Source organism: Amphiura filiformis, chromosome 12, assembly GCF_039555335.1.
Source record: "Amphiura filiformis chromosome 12, Afil_fr2py, whole genome shotgun sequence".
In the NCBI taxonomy this organism is placed as follows: domain Eukaryota; kingdom Metazoa; phylum Echinodermata; class Ophiuroidea; order Amphilepidida; family Amphiuridae; genus Amphiura; species Amphiura filiformis.
Window position 1 is genome coordinate 58,151,671 of NC_092639.1, and position 17,986 is coordinate 58,169,656.

General features: G+C 36.3%; 1 long non-coding RNA gene across 1 annotated transcript; it reads right to left on the reverse strand.

Annotated features, from left to right (window-relative positions):
* Nucleotides 1-1,069: 1,069 nt before the first annotated feature.
* On the reverse strand, nucleotides 1,070-10,198 carry LOC140166486 (uncharacterized). The gene is made up of 5 exons (XR_011860872.1): nucleotides 10,060-10,198; nucleotides 6,939-7,104; nucleotides 6,647-6,739; nucleotides 3,085-4,036; nucleotides 1,070-2,649 (listed from the first exon to the last, which is right to left on the reverse strand). It is a non-coding gene; the product is annotated as an uncharacterized lncRNA (long non-coding RNA).
* Between the last annotated feature and the right edge of the window lie 7,788 nt (nucleotides 10,199-17,986).

A 17,986-nucleotide genomic window follows, 5' to 3' on the forward strand; every position in this document is an offset into this window, starting at 1 on the left:
TTCAATATTGGAAATAAAAAATAGGGGCAATGGGACTAATAATTGACAATAAACCGTTTAAAAATCCTATTTATAAAAAGAATTTTGCTGATTTTTTTATGTAATTTGTATACTGTTATGATCTATCAATTACCGTATTTTAAATTGCGCACGTTTTCAGGTTTACATGTGCACGGAGACATAAAGGTCATTTTCGGTTTAGTGACCCATGTGATTTCAAAGCTTCAATTAAATATTATCTAATTTTATTTTTCTTCTTTGTAGTAAATGTTCTAATTTGTAACTTTAGACCGAGGGCACTGCACTTCGCTCTCTGCGTTTAACAGTGTCCTCATCCACGAACATTTTTAATTAAAAATGCTTTTCTCATTCTATATTGTATATAAAAAATGGATAAAATAAAATTTATTGATTGATATGTTAATGAACTGACGAGTCCAGCAAGATAATCGCATGCGCCGTGGATTTTCGAATTTTGGTCGAAAGGTTAGGCTAGAGACCTCAATGCAATAACTCCATGACAATTGCGATTATCTTGACGAATTATTCTGCACGAGGTAATTATCCATCATATACTTCTGAGTGCATCAGCACTTATTAATTGCTGCATTGATTTGATATAGTCTAGTGGCAGCGGAATAAATGTAAAGTTCTTTGGATAAATTGTAAACGCACTATATAAATGCCGACATGTATTTTAATTATATATTAATTTTAATTTCAGCTACCAAAGATGCTAAATATTAAATTGGAATCATAAAACAAATCAAGTGGGTTCACTTTGATCTTGAGATGCTACGATATCGCACCTTATCTTAGGTGGATCTTTAGGTCGTCTGTTGATCTGGTAGCAATTGGTCATCGCCCTGTGACAAGGTGGTATTGCCAGACGGCCTGAAGGTACGATACCGTAGTCTCTCAAAGTAAAAGTTTTAAAAACTTTGTTTAATGATATCAATTTAATATTTATCACACCTGAATGAATGCAACCTTCACAAACGTACAAATGATGCTGTCATTGTTAGTGTCAAATGCACAGAAATGTCAATTAAACATCTGTATCTGAATCTGTGTTTCTTTTAATCAAAATAAAGATTTTAATTAAAATTAATCTACCGAATATCGACATGTTTCAGTGTGTTTTATTGCAGATTATGCAAGTTGTTATTAAACATACCTTATTGCCATTGGCTGTTACTTTGAGAAATATAATACGAATAAAGCATGTTGTATATTAAACTTCCCTTCCCCCTCCACATATTTCAAAGCTAGTCTTGCAAGTCTCTGGGTCTGTCTCAGAGCCCAGATTCCGTCTCTGGATAACGGAGTAATTAATAGGAATTCTACCAAACCTTAGGTGGTACTACCTCCCCTAATAAATTTGTGACTATTTTTGCATTTTTCTCAAAAAATAATAACACACTGGTAAAAAATGTTATGTATATTATAGGGGCAATGAATCAAGTTACGACACTGGAATGTCAGTGACTCAAGACAAGCGGTACGTTATTTATGATAAGAAAAGAGGTACCGCTAGAGGTACCTCATTTTTTAACACTTAATGAACCACCTGTCGTGAATCACTGAAATTTCAGTGAAGTAATTGGATTCCTTGCCCCTATATATACATAGCTTTTGTTACCAGTGTGTAGTTATTTTTTGAGAAAAATGTACAATTAGTCACAAAATTTACCAAGGGGTGTAATACCACCTTAAAGGAGTATTTCGTGATCCTAGCATCCTCTATTTATGTCATTTTCATTAGATATCCACGAAAAAAACCTATTCCCAAAATTTCAGTTGATTCCGATTTTGCGTTCGCCAGTTATGCGTGATTATGTGTATTACGCTGCTCCATAGACAATGCGTTGTAATTTCGTTCTGGTGCACCAGAACGAAATTCAAATTTCACGATATCTTTGCTAAACGGATTAATTTGCAAGAAATATTTTGTACATAAACATTATGTAGCCAGAGGTTTCCAGTCATGTAAAAATCTCAACTTTTTTTGAGAAAAGTGGGGATGAGGCTGTGGATCACGAAGTGCCCTTTTAAGTAATGGGACCCTTAAAACCACTGCTTCCTCTCAACTTGACCCGAACCAGATGCGGCTGGGGCAATCACCTTGGACGGTGTAGCAACCACACCATTGCATTACATTCTAGATATTGAATCTATAGCCTATGCAAAAATTTGGGCAAAAAAGAACCGACAGTTTTTATTTTAGGGCCGTTTTTCTATAACTGTTTTTTACATTTAGTTTTATGGCTATTGTACCCGTTGAGAGCGCTATAACCTCTAGTTTTAGTAACAAAAATGCCACTTAAAAATGACCGATGTTATTTCAATGACATTTTCAGAGTATGTATATAATCAAGTAGTTGTCCTACCTGCTCTTCTCAAAAAAAAAGTAATATAGCTCAATGATAATGAAATTCATTCTGTCCTTTTCGATAGCCAAATTCAAATTACAGCGTTAGAGTTAAATAGCCAGTGGTGATGAAAGATGAAACTGGCCAGAAGCCATTCAAGAACTACAGCATCCACAGGGATCTCGATACTTGCGAATTTGTAATCTTACTTTACAATACTCCATGTTGTACAGCGATACTTGTGTGCACTGCAGTTTTTTAGTGGCACTCTGGTATTCTGGAATTATTTCTGACGTGTCATGTCAAAAGGAGACACTTTTGAGCAGGTTATCAATTTGGAGGTTTTTACATATCTTAAATATAGATATATATTGCTCGACAACGCCGTTTTCTCCAATGCAATCGGACATTCCTAACCGAAAATATTGAGTTTGTAAGTTATGATATTATAAAATTTGGAAATTGAGATATCGGTCTTTAGAAATATTATTGACAATGTTGAGAGTAGGAATTACCTTGAAAAATGTCTCAAAAAATACAAGATACCGGTTATATTCCGGTCTGAAACTGTCAGACAATATTTTAAACATTAATAACATCACAAATTCGCAACAAACCCAAATTGTGAAAAAATTACCCCCTGGCAGATTTTTGACTATATCTCCATTTATGATCCTGCCCAAAAGTGTCTCCTTTTGACATGACACGTCACATTTTGTAATTTGGTGCACTAAAATCATACATGCAATGCCAGGCTATATAAAGGGAATAAAAATTTTAATAACACTAATAAAACATTAATTTTGAAAAGGTGGTGTAAAACATTCTGTTAAACTGTTGAAAACATAATTTACAAAAATGTTTGCCCAAACTTTTTGTAATAACGTTTTAAATATGTATTATTTTTCATCAGGTTCGCCGTCGCAAATAATAAAGGAGACAAGCAGAAAAAGTGATCCCGCCTGGGAACCGCACCCAGGACCTAAGGTTTACGATATATCCCAGTCGGGATCACTTTTAATAATTTTCCGCGTTAAATGTGTATTCATGATCTTTATATAACCCGACATTTAAATGTTATTAAAACGTTTTGAATAAACATTTTAAGAATATTTTTGTATTTGCTGGGAACGTTGGTTACTGCAACAAGGTATGTCTGGTTTACTAATTAATTTATTAACCACTGCCAACATTGCCAGCTGAATGAGCGCACCGTTTGCCTTAGATTGTGTTTTCTATAGTTGATGAATATAAACAACACACTAAAACAATTTTATATTTAAGTAAAGTGCATATTAAGCCGTATTTTATTATTCTGTAGAATAATTCAAATATTTACAAGCATCTGTTCAATCCGTACTTTGTATCTTTATGAAGAACTCATTTCAAAAGAGTTAGAAGAAATATAATGGTTTGAATTGCTCTGCTCCCGATGTAGAACGCATCATCTACTCGTAGTTATCCAAGTAAATACTGCATTCTGAGCAGAGTTGGTTTTTTTGGTTTAAGATGTACTAGCTCAAAAAGACGTACACTGTATGGTTGTAAAAAAAGTTGTTAGATCACTTGTCGTGTTCGGTTGTATAACTCAATGCATTTATGTAGTCTAGCTCGTCAGTAGGTTATCCAGGTTCTGATGTTGCGCGTTTAAAGCCCTCGTCCACCTTTAAATCAAAAGACACAAATAAATATGAACATTTAGAAACATTATTTTAATAAAAGAAACTCATAAGTTTTCCTTCAATGGTAACAGTGGATATTAGAATTAGTTAACATCCATCATGAGTGAAGCAATGACGCACTTCGTATCGGGACCGACTGAAACTGAAGCCCTTCCCGGCAGTTTTTTTACAAATATTATTTCAGCATTTTGAGTAAAGAATAGCGAAATTAAAATTGGACGTAAATCGTACACTATGGCTTTAGGTTAGTATACCACTGTCACATCAATTTTTACGAGACAATATCATAATATTATCATGTGCAATTCTGACCAAATGTTACAATTTGCCGGTGCGTGTAAGTAATAAGTATTGATTATAGAAGTACAGGAAGGCGTTGGTTTCAATAATGTTTCCTGGTTGCGGAACAATTCAGGAGTTTTAACCAGGATCTTGAAGTCAAGTCCGGGAGTAAAGTTGCCACAAACAAGAAGTGTGTAGGATGACTGAGAGAGTAAAGACTTAATGCCAATTCCCATGTTTGTTCAAGCTTCCCCTGTCATGAAGTACAGGGAGTGCAAGAAGGGCATTATAGAGTTTGCGAAATGATGTTTGAAATTTTACTTTAACTACCACGGCAACTTCAAATATATCGATTGATTTTCTTGCACAGATTTACTTCAACACGAACGTCTAATTGGTTACTGCACCAACAGCGTCTTGTCGCTTAAACATCTCCAGACTGCAGCACGGTTCTCCATTTTGTCTGGTCAAGTGGGTTATTGGTGACAATTCAAAACAAAAGACTCTAGCTTGGGTGTTTCGTTTGAATAAATATGAAGGCGATGAAAATGGTAGGCTTCATAATACTGACCCACGCATGTATATACGAGAAGCACGTGCAGCCTTGTGAGTCAAAAGCGATAATGTATTTTGCAATTATAGAGGCTCATTTATTGTCGGGTTTCTCTATGTAGAACACGCAGTTATCAACAATTGAGCGCTAATAAAGCCTTAATGTACGATCTTTTTAAATTTTTACAAGAAACAACATCATAAACTTCACCTCTATCATTCGAAATATCTCGCACTATTTGGATTAGGACGGCGAGTGCGGCCTCGGAGTTAGTCTCCTACGCAGCCAGTTTGGTTACGCTCCCTCCACATGTGGAGGGAGCGTAACCAAACTTTTACAAGAAACAACATCATAAACTTCACCTCTATCATTCGAAATAACTAGCCAGTTTGGTTACGCTCCCTCCACATGTGGAGGGAGCGTAACCAAACTGGCTTCGTAGGAGTCTACGATTTGCGAGTCGTTCCGATATATTATCATAATCTAAAAATTATGATAATATGTCGAACCAACAGAAAATCATCCCGTTTTACTACAAATAGGGCGAATTTGACAGTTTGCTCATAGATTTAAGTTGGAACATGTGTAAGTATTACAAATATGCCAAAAAATCGGTTTTGAAAAAAATAAAGGTATATTCTGCACAAATATCGTACATTAAGGCTTTAATACACATTAATGTGGTCAAGCAAATAAAATTCCAAAATATGGTACGTTTTCTGTCTTTCTTGTCACATGGTAGGCAAAGTTGCGATTATATGTTTAAATAAGTTTCAAGATTGCTACCAACAAGTCAGATAGCCGAGCGGTCTAAGGCGCTAGACCAATACTACATCCATGATAGCGGCGCGGCGTGAGTTCAAGCCCTACCTCTGCCAAACTCACTTACTTGTTTTTAAATTTCATTTTAGGGAAATGTGGAGAGGAAGGAGTGATTCAAATATTGTTTTACCGTATTGCTATTGTAGTTAATCCGATTATTACATCACTTCGACGGCGAATACGGAGCCAACCATTTTTCTTGTATAAACGTTCTGGTTTTTTCCATTTATATAAAAAAATCCACATTAGACCCCACAATGTGTAATGTAATTTTTACATAGAATTTTCAACATTTTATCTGTCTTCATTTACACTAACTTAAAACAATATTTTAGAGTATATAAAATTACAACAAAATTCTCTGCCTCCTCAACCACATAAACTGTAGCACACATGGGTATCAAGAATCGTTATATATGCTGTACAGCTAATATTCGTTTTAATTCTGTTATACATAGGATGCTTCAGTGTTTACACACGAAAAATATTTTCTTGAAAACCCCCCATTCGGCTATTTCAAAAAGGTAATCAGGCATCCTTAGAATATGCAATAAATTAGCATTAAAAAATTTCTTATTTTAACAGCATTCTAGAAACACTTGGTAATTGGCAAAGAGAGGAGTAAACTATCTATGGTAAATCAGGGACCGTGACTACATCGATCATATACAATCAAACAAGACAGTCTCGACGGATAAAACATGCGTTAAAAATGGTGCTAATAAGAGGGATCAATGACAATGAGGGATCAACGACAATAATGGCTGTCATGAGTTCCTTCGGTCTACTCATTGTCTCCAGTTTTGTGACCAATTGTCCCGACATTACCCTTATGAACTCTCAACCCTACATCCAATTTTGGCGACCGCTTGTAGCATTTTGAACAGAATAGTTTGTGATCAATCTGAATAATAATGTAAACATAATGTACATACCTCCTCCGCAGACCAAGTATCGCCTCATATCCCTTAAGTTCTTTACTTTCAAATTGCATACTTGGCACTTAAGTCCATTGGGTGACTTGCATGCTATTAAACAATAGAGAATATGAAGAAAATTTGTGTTATTAGGGGCATACACATTGTCGTTTAGTTATATATTTAACCATTTAAGCATTTTAAGCATCTTTGACAAACATTTCCTTTCTCAACTACAACCTTCACATTTATTGTCACATTTATGCACTTGGCGGTTGTTGAAACCCAAAATTAGCTATATGGTACTCACGCCCAACTTTTGCTCCTCTCTCTCCACCTCGGCATAATGTTGTGCTTCGAAATAATCTAAGAAATCCTGTACTTCAAGCTCTGTGCTTTCTTCTGCTGGCGCAGCAAAACTGCTGCCATGGCTAGGGAGAAAACTATGAGGCACACTGCAAGCTTCATGTTGGTATCTGTGAAGAAATCGGATGGGGAATAGGAACAAAATGGCTTATTAAATAATTATTGCTTACAACTTTAATACGTCAAAACATTTTTTTATGACGGGCATATCTAGGCATTAACAGCTGAAATCTAGGAGATAACGCTCACGAAACTTCGGCCAGGCGCACGTGACCTGATGAACGAAAGGGATCGCCGTAGATAGCTGGTCGGGATATTTTTACAGGACATGCAAGTGTAGCCGACAATCAGGCGTTACCCGGATCGGAACTGCCTGTAAACGAGGTCTTTATCATGGATCATCTGCCCCACCATTACCAGATGAACCACGGGGAGAGCGGAGAATTTTTTGTCCTGCGGGGAATTGATCCCGGGACCTTTCGCACCAAAGGCAAAGACCTTAACCAGTGTGCCACGCTGCTCCCTTTCAAAATAATCATGGAGCACGGTCCACGTGTATTGAGCAATCTTTGCCACAGGCTCACACAAAGTTTGGTTTCATTAAATAATTTCAATCATGAAGTATTTAGTACAACGGGTATAATTGTCAGAGCGTTTGAGAATTTTCACGTATTTTTTGTGGGACCTGAGAGCACTTCAGACTATCGAATTGCATTTTGAGGAATGTACTTCTTATTAAAATTGGTATTTTTGAAATTTAACAGTCCTCGTAATAAATTGTTTAAATCTAATGATATGTACTTGAAGTGCATATAGCTGGGATGAAAAGCCGTCCATCATTATGAAATCTAAATACTTCCTCCAATGCGGGAGTGGGTGGTGAAAATAGTCCAGCATCGAAATATATACTAACCATATAAGAAGTTAGGAAAACGGGATCCTACCTCCAGATACAAGAAAAATCTTGTGTCAGTACTGCAGGACATTGAAAATGAAGGTGCCATAAACAGGGTCGAGTATCGGAAGTTGTACCCAACTGCTGAAAATTCCCCTAAGTTTTATGGTCTACCTAAGGTGCACAAACCGAACACTCCTTTGCGCCCAATAGTCAGCTGCATTGGCTCCATCACCTATAATTGTTCCAAATTAGTTGCGGACATTTTATCACCTCTTGTCGGAAAAACCAAACACCACATTTCCAATTCGCAGCAATTTGTCGAACTTATTAAAGATCAAAGAGTAGAGGAGGATGAAGAGCTAAGATCGTATGACGTAAGTGCCTTGTTCACGTCCGTCCCGGTTGACAAAGCACTTCGGATTGTACGTTCCCGTCTAGAACAGGATAGTGCCCTCGGCGATAGAACTGAATTGTCACCTGACCAGATAGTTAGACTCTGTGAAGCTTGTCTTAAACAGTATTTTGTCTACAATGGAGAGTATTACGAACAGTTACATGGTGCGGCCATGGGCCTTCCACTTTCTCCGATACTGTGTGACATTTACATGGAAGATCTTGAACAGAGAGCTATTGAGACAGCGCCCCACCCTCCTCTGTGGTGGTTTCGCTATGTAGATGACACCCATTGTAAACTTAAGAAGTGTCACTCTCAAGAATTCACTGACCATCTCAATTCGCTGGATAAGGACATTCAATTTACCACTGAAGGAGAAGAGAATAACTCGCTTGCCTTTCTAGATACGCTCACCGTTATTCAACCAGACAGATCCACCAAAGTAACCATCTATCGCAAGAGTACACACACGGATCAATATCTGAATTTCGCCTCGAATCACCCCATTGATCATAAACTTGGAGTCATCCGAACTTTGTACCATAGGGCTGATACTGTAGTCACTAACCACCAGGATCGCGAGGACGAGAAATCTCATGTCAACAATGCTCTAGCGAAATGTGGATATCCCAAATGGGCACTGGATAAAGCGAATCAACCAAAATCTCACAAAACGTGTGACGTGGGCGATAAACGCCCTAATAAAGGCCACGTAGTGCTACCCTACATCAAAGGCACCTCTGAAGCTATTAGAAGGACATTTAGCAATTACGGTGTCAGCGTGTTCTTCAAACCAACTCGCACACTAAGACAAATCCTAGTGTCACCAAAGGACAAGACAGAAAAGAAAGACATTACAGGTCCGGTATATTACATCCCATGCCAGGGCAAAACTGTAACCGGACAGTGCAAAGAATCTTATATTGGTGAAACTGAACGCTCCTTAAAAACACGGTTTCAGGAACATAGGAGGCCCAGCAGTACAGCATCAGAGGTCTCAAACCACATCCATATCGAGTCTCCTGGACATTTTGTGGACTTGGATAAAGTTCACATACTCGATAGGGACAGCAGGTGGTTCCAACGTGGAGTCAAGGAAGCAGTTCACATCAAAGCCAACCAACCATCTCTCAACAAAGACGGGGGCCGGTTCAAACTCTCAGGAGTCTACGAGTCTGTTATCAGGTCAAAGGTCAAAAAGATCACGACCTGATCCAGTCACTCACTCGCTGATGAAAGATGGAGTACCATCTGAAAATTCCGAGGTAGGAATTAATTCCTTGTGTTTGGATCAAAAGTTTAAATCAAAATCATATACTAACCATGTTGCCAAGTTTTAAGTAACAGTCGGTCATATTGACAATTAAACAAGAGTTTGAAATGACCAAATATCTCCAAATGGGGCTAGGATGAAAAGCCGACCATCAACAGAAAATGTTGACCTTTCGTATTGAACATATACATGGAATTTCATTAAAGATTTTAGGTCTTTGGAAAACTTTGTATCATTAGATTTGTAAAGTTTACTTCGAGGACTGTTAAATGTAAAAAATTTAAATTTGCCATGAACTCTTTATTGTATCTCGAATTTAAAAAAAATCAAATTTATTTGATATCAGAAAGACATTCCTCGTATTCAGAATGCAATTTGGTGTATCTGATGTATTCTCAGATCACACAAAATATTGTAGAATGGCTGGTTACCAAGCCCTCAGAAATTCAATATCAATGCAGAAAGAGAACTCAAATAATAATTGCACATCTGAAACTCACCTGTTTTGATGCTTGAGGTATACTACTGAAGTGATGTAAGCGATGGTCACAATTGAACTGGTAAACACACCTGGATCATCCCCATATTTATATATTTCGGATAACAATCAAAATGCATCAATATTTGATAGGATGCGACATTAATGCGTTTTGCATCAGTTTTTGATAATGGTTTTTTTATGGAAATGTAATCACTGTCATATAAAGGTCAGTTTGATCAATTGCATTTACAGATGAAGTACACCTTAGTACCAGTTACAAACTTTTTCTCTATATTGTGATTTTGTATTGTGATTGATGAGCATAATTTCAATAAATTGAGGCCTATGTTAACCCTGACACTGCCAAATCCAACAAAAGCCGCCGAGAAGTCATACAGACGCCTCCGTGGCTACCGGTTGGTGATCCCATGGTTGGCACACGAGGGGTCTAAGGTTCGAATCCCGGGGTACCAACTGACTTCTTTGTTCATCTTCTCTCCTTTTCGTTTCTCTCATTTTTCTCCCTTCCGATAGCAAAAAATACCCTTGGGGTGTCAATGTTGAGTGCACCACTGATTAGTCCTATGGCATCGACCTTGTCAGTGTGGAGGTTGTGGCTTCATCCTGGTGTAGGGTTGATATGCATAGGGTGGTAAAGTATGCTCCCAAACCAGTACCAACAAGTTTCTTCTCACTGTTAGAGAAGGTGAGGCTGCGATAAAGCGTGTCACCAAGATTAGGTACTTCGGCGTTGGGATCGTTAAGTAAGATGTTGAGTTCTTGGTTGTAACGTCTGTTCGCAAGATGGAAAACTGAATACACGGTATTTGCATTTGCTATGCTGAGCTTGAGGTGCTGTCGATGGAAGTACCTGGCCAGCATGCTGAGACCCTTCTCAAGGAATGGTTCAATAGCGTAAAACGAATGATGAGCTACTCTGAGTGTTGAGTCGTCGGTGTAAAAGTACTGCTGGCATTCTTCTTTGTGCATGTCGGAAACATAGATGTTAAAAACTATGTGTACAAGTACGGAGCCTTGTGTCATGCCATTTCGGAGCCTCCACTTTTGGCTGCGTTCACCGTTGGTTGTACGTTTCAAGTATGAATAAGCTCTAGAATCAGCAACATAATAAACTTAACAATCTTGACACCTGGAATGGTCTTGATTGAAGAGCTTGAGGTACAGGCTACGATGCCACTACAAACACCGCCCAAACTGCTGCCTGTACTGGAAGGCATGCTCAATGTCATTGATTTGCCCTTCCGGAAGCCAGCCTGATTAAAGGGGAGATGTTTCTCAATTCTATGGATGGTTCTACCAAGAATCAGTCTCTCTAGTAACTCTCTAGTACATATGTGAAAGCAGGGATATCGGTCGATAGCTTTTGGGATTATCTGCTAAAATGAGTATTAAATACTGTTAGACGTGTTTTGCTGGAAAATATATTGCCCAAGCATCATCCATGAGTCGGTGAAAAGATGCCGACGAAAAAAATAATTTGAATTTGAGGGCCATCAAAGTTTGACAAAAACAAATAACATGTCATCATCATCTGACTTTATGAGGGACTAAATTCTCGAAGTTTGTGTTTGTGATATGATCCTGTCTATGGAGGCCAAAGGGGGCATTTTAGAAAATTGAGTTATTAAAATTATTGCCTTAAAACAAACATCATATACTGGAAACACCAAAGGTCTAGCATACTTGGTTGGTTATAAAGTTATGAAGGTCTGTGATTTCAATTTTAATACGTATTTTATTGTTTTTTACTCCAAAGTTTTGCCTTTATCTCATTTTCAAAGGTTGCCGCCTTTGGCATCCATGGACCAGATCATAACATTTAGGAATAGTTATGAGACAAGCTAAGCATGAATAACGCTCCAATTCTTTAATTGGTTCACATCCAGATTTATATAGACTAATAACCTTCAAATGCTACCAAATGTAATAAGGCATACGACACTTATTAATCATCACTTTACAATCAAGATGTCACTAGTAAATTTACTCAGAAACAGGAGCATTAATTTCACATTAAAGTGATCTAGTTCAATTTAGTTCAATTAAATGCCAATTTATAAACTATTTCGCACGATTTTCAGGTAAAGATTATATTAACTTGATTAATGATTCTAGTTTTTCATATATGCCACCCTTCCTTTTTCGTATGTCATAGTGGTGCCTTTAGTGGTGTTAGAGACTGGAATCAGTTAGATCTTTCTCGTTACCCAAAAGTCTATAACAAACATTGTACCGTCCAAAAATTGTCAAGATGCAAGTCTTACGAAATGCATTTCCTGAAAGACGTAAAAGTGAGTAGAAATTGACCTAGCTCTTATTATGGGTCGTTATCGACGGAATCACTACGGGAAAATCATTTAAAAACAAATACAAAAAACAATATCAATTATTTAATAATGAAAAAATGGTTGCAATCTAGGGACAGTATTATGAACCAGTGTGGAATGACTTATATGAGATGACTTCGTACGGAAAGGAATCTGAGGAGTTGTGTTATTTTAATAACACATTTTCAATATAAATAAATCTGGAGAATGATATGGATTCTATTAAGGAGATCCCAAGACTTGTTAAAGATATCATTTCCGCCCTATGTGTATGATTTTTCTCGGAGAGGGAAAACTCCCAACCAATTCGTTTTGACTTAATGTAAGCTCCACAAGACCCATGGAAATATAAATGGGATTATTGGCTTCCTTGACTCGTTTCCTATCAGATCAGTGTATTAACTCTCTCCACGCAGGTGTCGACTGCAGACAACAAGCTTTTGAAAAAAAAATCAATACAAAAAAGCCTAGTATTGGTTCAGTGGTTCTTAAGATAGCTCTTTATATTTTTGAGCAAATATCTTAAGATTTGGACTCTTTATGTTGAAGAGTGCACACCAGTAAATACAAGTCTCCTACACCCTGGGAGGAAAAATCAGTGTTAAATTAAATACATTAGAAAATGCTTAAAACCCAACTATTAGGCCCTGATTCATATTTAATCCTCATTTAGGCCTGGGATATAGATTGTCTGTGCAAAATGAGCAGGATCTGACTTTTTATGACAATTTGGGCTAAACTTTCAAAATGTGTTACATTTCAGAAACACCAAGCTATTCGTTAGGTGGCGTAAGCTGTGTGGGCTATAGGGTGATCTTGTCGGCATTTTTGTGCGAAAAAATGCTGGACTCCGTATATAATTTCTACAGTGGATGTCTTTATCTGACCTTCGACTTGCAGAAAGGGTGAGTTTTGAAGAACTGAGTCGCTCTGGAGTGAAGAAAATGACGTTTTCCCAGACCCTGTTTGTCAATGGGGGCTATTTACTGGTGTGCACCCTGTAGCCTACGGCTGGCAGAGTCATGAAATCACATCATTATGCCTACTGTTATTGCAATCAATCAGAATAACCTTTTATTCCGACAAAGTGATTTCATATCCATATAAAAACATAATTAAAACGAATGTTAAATGCATTATTGTCGCATCATATCAAATGTTGATCTGTTTTATATTGTTAATTTAATCTCCAAAAAGATATATATACTGCGATGACCGAGGTGTTGGATCATTTCATTTGATGATCATTTCTGAAATCGTTTCTTTACCGTTACAGCTTGTACAGCACCAAACACAGGTGAGAGTGGTAGATATGCAATTATTGCAAGTGATTTGTCAAACGATTTCTTTGTAACGTTTTCTGTTTTGGACTCATCAGTGGGTTAACCTATATAGTTGGGTTATTAAGTTAGATTTAACAGATTTTTAAAAACAATTTCTTATTTAATGCGTAACGGTGTATTCCTTGCTATTTCAAAGAAAATACAAAACACTTTGACATTGGAGTGCATGGTCTAAATACTTTTATGATTGAAATTACATAATAAAACCCAACCCAAAATTCGAGTAAACCTTTGTTAAAGTTTAAAAGTTTATACATGTAAACTATTTATTACACTGTATTATTATGAAAGTAAAGGAAAAATGAAACCAATTTTTGACTTAATTTGTATTACAATGATAATGAAATGATGTCGATATTATAATGTACGGTCTTTTCGAAGACATTTGTTCACATTGTTATTCACTTTATTTACAGATACCAACATGAAGCTCGCTGTGTGCCTCATAGTTTTCTCCCTAGCCATGGCAGCAGTTTTTGCTGCGCCAGCAGAAGAAGAAAGTACGGAGCTTGAAGTACAAGATTTCTTAGATTATTTCGAAGCACAACATTTTGCCGAGATGGAGAAGAGAGGACCAAAAGTTGGACGTGAGTACTGCCATTTACCATTATATTCCTCGAATAATGAGAGAAATGGGCACACAAGGTTTGCCTGTAGAGTTCTCAAATCTATACTTTTAATTTCAATCATCATCTACAGAGTATTTTAATGCTTTGCAGATCTTCTTTGAAATGGTATATAAAATCGTAAGCATGGTAAGTGGCCATCGCTGACCATATAATATTATATGCTTTTATGCATTTAAGCACAGCATTCATAGTAGGGATATAGGCTTAAAAACTTGCCCGCCAGTATCTTTCCCGAATATGTTTTTGCTAAGTGTATGATCATGCAGCTTTTTTTGATAACGAGTGGCTTTAGATGAGAGAGAGTTTACTTACGGTACTCAAATTTGCAACATAACACACGGGCAAGTAGCATTAGTGTTGCGTTTTCCCACCAAACGCCTTCGCAACTCTCCCTCATCTTATGATACATGAAAACCCGGTATCATCGTTACTTGGCGTGTAGGTACTGCATGCATTAATGATTCTGGTTCTGGTTCCCAACGCTTCATACGAAACCAGACGAGAAGGAAAGTCCATTACGGGAAGAGCCTGGAATTCTCTTTATGTCAAGTGATTTTTGATCAAACTCTTGCAACTGAAGAAATTATTATTTTGCCTTATTACCATTTGACACACCACTTTAGAAATTAAAGTATGATACGATAAATGTTTGAGAAATTCTGATTTGCGAACACGGCTTTCGGTTTGAGCGCAATTTATACTGTATATTGTTTCAAAATTACTCTGTGGTCCTGATTTTAAAGGCGTATAAGGAGTGATGGCAAATCACAACATCTTACAGATTTCCTCATTAACAGTCTTGCCCGGGTCAGTCTTGTAAGCATGTGAAAGGAACTTTTTTTTTATTATATCAACTTCATTTTGATTAATACCTGCTAAATATATTTGCATGTATTTACATGTATTTACATTACGTTTGGGTTTTGGAAAGAACCTTCTGTTAAATCATGCATGACTCAATTACAAATCTCTAAATCCCTTTCTTCTTATCTATTGATATTTTGAATATTGTTTAGCTTTCCCTAATAGATTATGATACTAAATGAACAATCAGCTTGGACAGTTCGCACTAGGCCCTACATCTCATAGGAAAAGATAGCGCCCTGATCGATTCTTCCTGCATATCAATATGCTTCATTTACATTACATTACAGAGATCGGGCACTAATCCCAACCATAACAAACCATGTAAACAATGATCACCTATATTACAGGAGATACTACAGGTCTATATAATACAGAATTAGATTAGTAAACTATGATCTATTTGCAAGTATTATTTTGATTGAGCAGGAAAGATGTGATACTATTTTTTATAGTAGTCTAGTTGCCGGCGTCTGGTAAACATAGAATGGTTTTTTTATGATGATGACATGGACGTACTGATCATTATGCATGATGCAAACTCATAAGTGTTGTGCGTTTGGCAATTTGGAGGGGGTGGGGTTCAAAATGACCCATAGGATTATAAAATCAAAATTTCGAATTGCTCAAATACCTCTTTCAAATATATCTAATTATTTACAGAAATAATATAAAAAAAATAAATAAATAAATAAATAAATAAATAAATAAATAAATAAATAAATAGATAAATAAATAAATAAATAAATAAATAAATAAACGAAAAAATTTGAGCGTAGCATTAAAATCATAAATATAACCATTGCTGGCAGGAGGACTCGAACCAACGATATTGATATCAGCAGTCTGGTGCTCTACCATTGAGCTATGACAGCATCTAGTTATGAGGGTCAAGTTTTTAGCTTATACATTGTTTGTCTGTGATAATGCCGCCTCGTGAAAGAAAGAAATATAAAATCTCAATTTTTAATTTTAATTTATTTGATAATTTTCTAACCTATATTTTCTTTAGAGCAGGGACAAATATTTCCCTTTTATCCAATTTGACCGCTATATAAGAATCTACTTCTTTTATTACTGATTTAATTCCGCGATTTGTTCCATTAAGCAATATCAAAGATTAATGTCACACATCTCACAACAGATATTTAGTTGGCTTAGTGGTCTTGCACAGTGCTGTTTAACCGGGAGGTACCGAGATCGATTCCCACCTCTGCCTGCAATTTTTTAAAGACTGGGAAATAATAACCTGACATTCGCCGCTGACATTCGTACTGCAGAAGCGGAGTTATAACTTGTTAAACTTTGCTCCTTCCGTAAAAGGGTACATTATTTTGGCACTACATTATTTCTTTCTTTTTTTTCACATTGCTGGTATTAAATATCAAATGGTCATGATTGGCGGTCACTTCAAATCATTCCCAACTGAACGCGGTTCAGGAATGTCCTCTCATTGTTAATTGTTGGTTAACCCACCACTTGAGAATAAAGGACTATGAATAGGTGCAACAGGATTACCTACGGGATTATCTGAAGGATATAATTCTGTTCTCCTCCTTTCTTACATCTTCTCTGATATGTGCTAGTGTCAATGGTTATTGTTAAAAGGCAATAAGGTGTGTAATTGCAATATTTCCTCTGAATAGGAAAGACTCTCTGCATCGAGTTATGTATGCTGGTGGTTCGCAATACTGTTATTTAAGAGAAGGTATCTTCCAAATCCAAATCGAAATGAGTAAATATCATTGTATACAGTTGTTTGTGTCTTAAAATTTAAAGTGTTTCTTAATTAATATGCGACTGCAGTATTTCAATTATTAAAAACCTTCAGCCAATACCGGAATAATTGATCACAAGAAGACCATAAGGATAATTTAGATTTGTCTTTTTTAGCAGAATAAATAAAAAGATATATCACATTGTATTGTAAATAAAAAAGATATAACCCAATGATCATTAACTAATTGTACGTCACTTTTATTTTGGGATGCAAAAACCGCCGAATGTGAATTTGTATCATCCTTTGATCCTTGGTGTGTTTTGTACCTTGTCCGTTGGAGACACCATTGCCTAATTTATAACACAAGGCTATTATTGACAGAGAGTGGGGATAAAAGTATCCATGATGTCTGTCTGTATGTCTGTGAGGGAACCAGTAAAAGCTTTCATGTGTTATACTTTAATTTGTTTTATGTATGCATTTCTTACATTTCTATGAAATGTTCCTTTATAAATCCAAAGTTTTTTTTTTTTTTTTTTTTTTTTTTTTTTTAATATTATATTGACACAACACTGGTCAGGTTAGTTATCTAAATCAAATGTACAAAATTCCTCTTTGTAAAAATCAATTCATATTGTGTACATAGATGTAACGTTTTAAAATATTAAACTAACTTTTGGGACATAGTGGAGATAGAGAGAAGTCCCAGAACGAAAATGCCCGTGAAAGATGCTTTAAAATCTTGCAATCTATAACTAAACGACAACAAGAGTATTTATAACCTGGATAACACAAATTTGTTTGATATTCCTTATTATTTACAGCATGCAAATCACCAAATGGACTTAAGTGCCAAGTGTGCAATTTGAAAGTAAAGAACTTAAAGGATATGAGGCGATACTTGGTCTGCGGAGGAGGTATGTACATTATGTTATGTTATCATTATTATTAAGATTAATAACAAACTTTTCTGTATAGTCAATAATAAATAGTCAACATAATTATATCCACCGTGAGACAAAAGAAAGTGTCATTTTGGGAT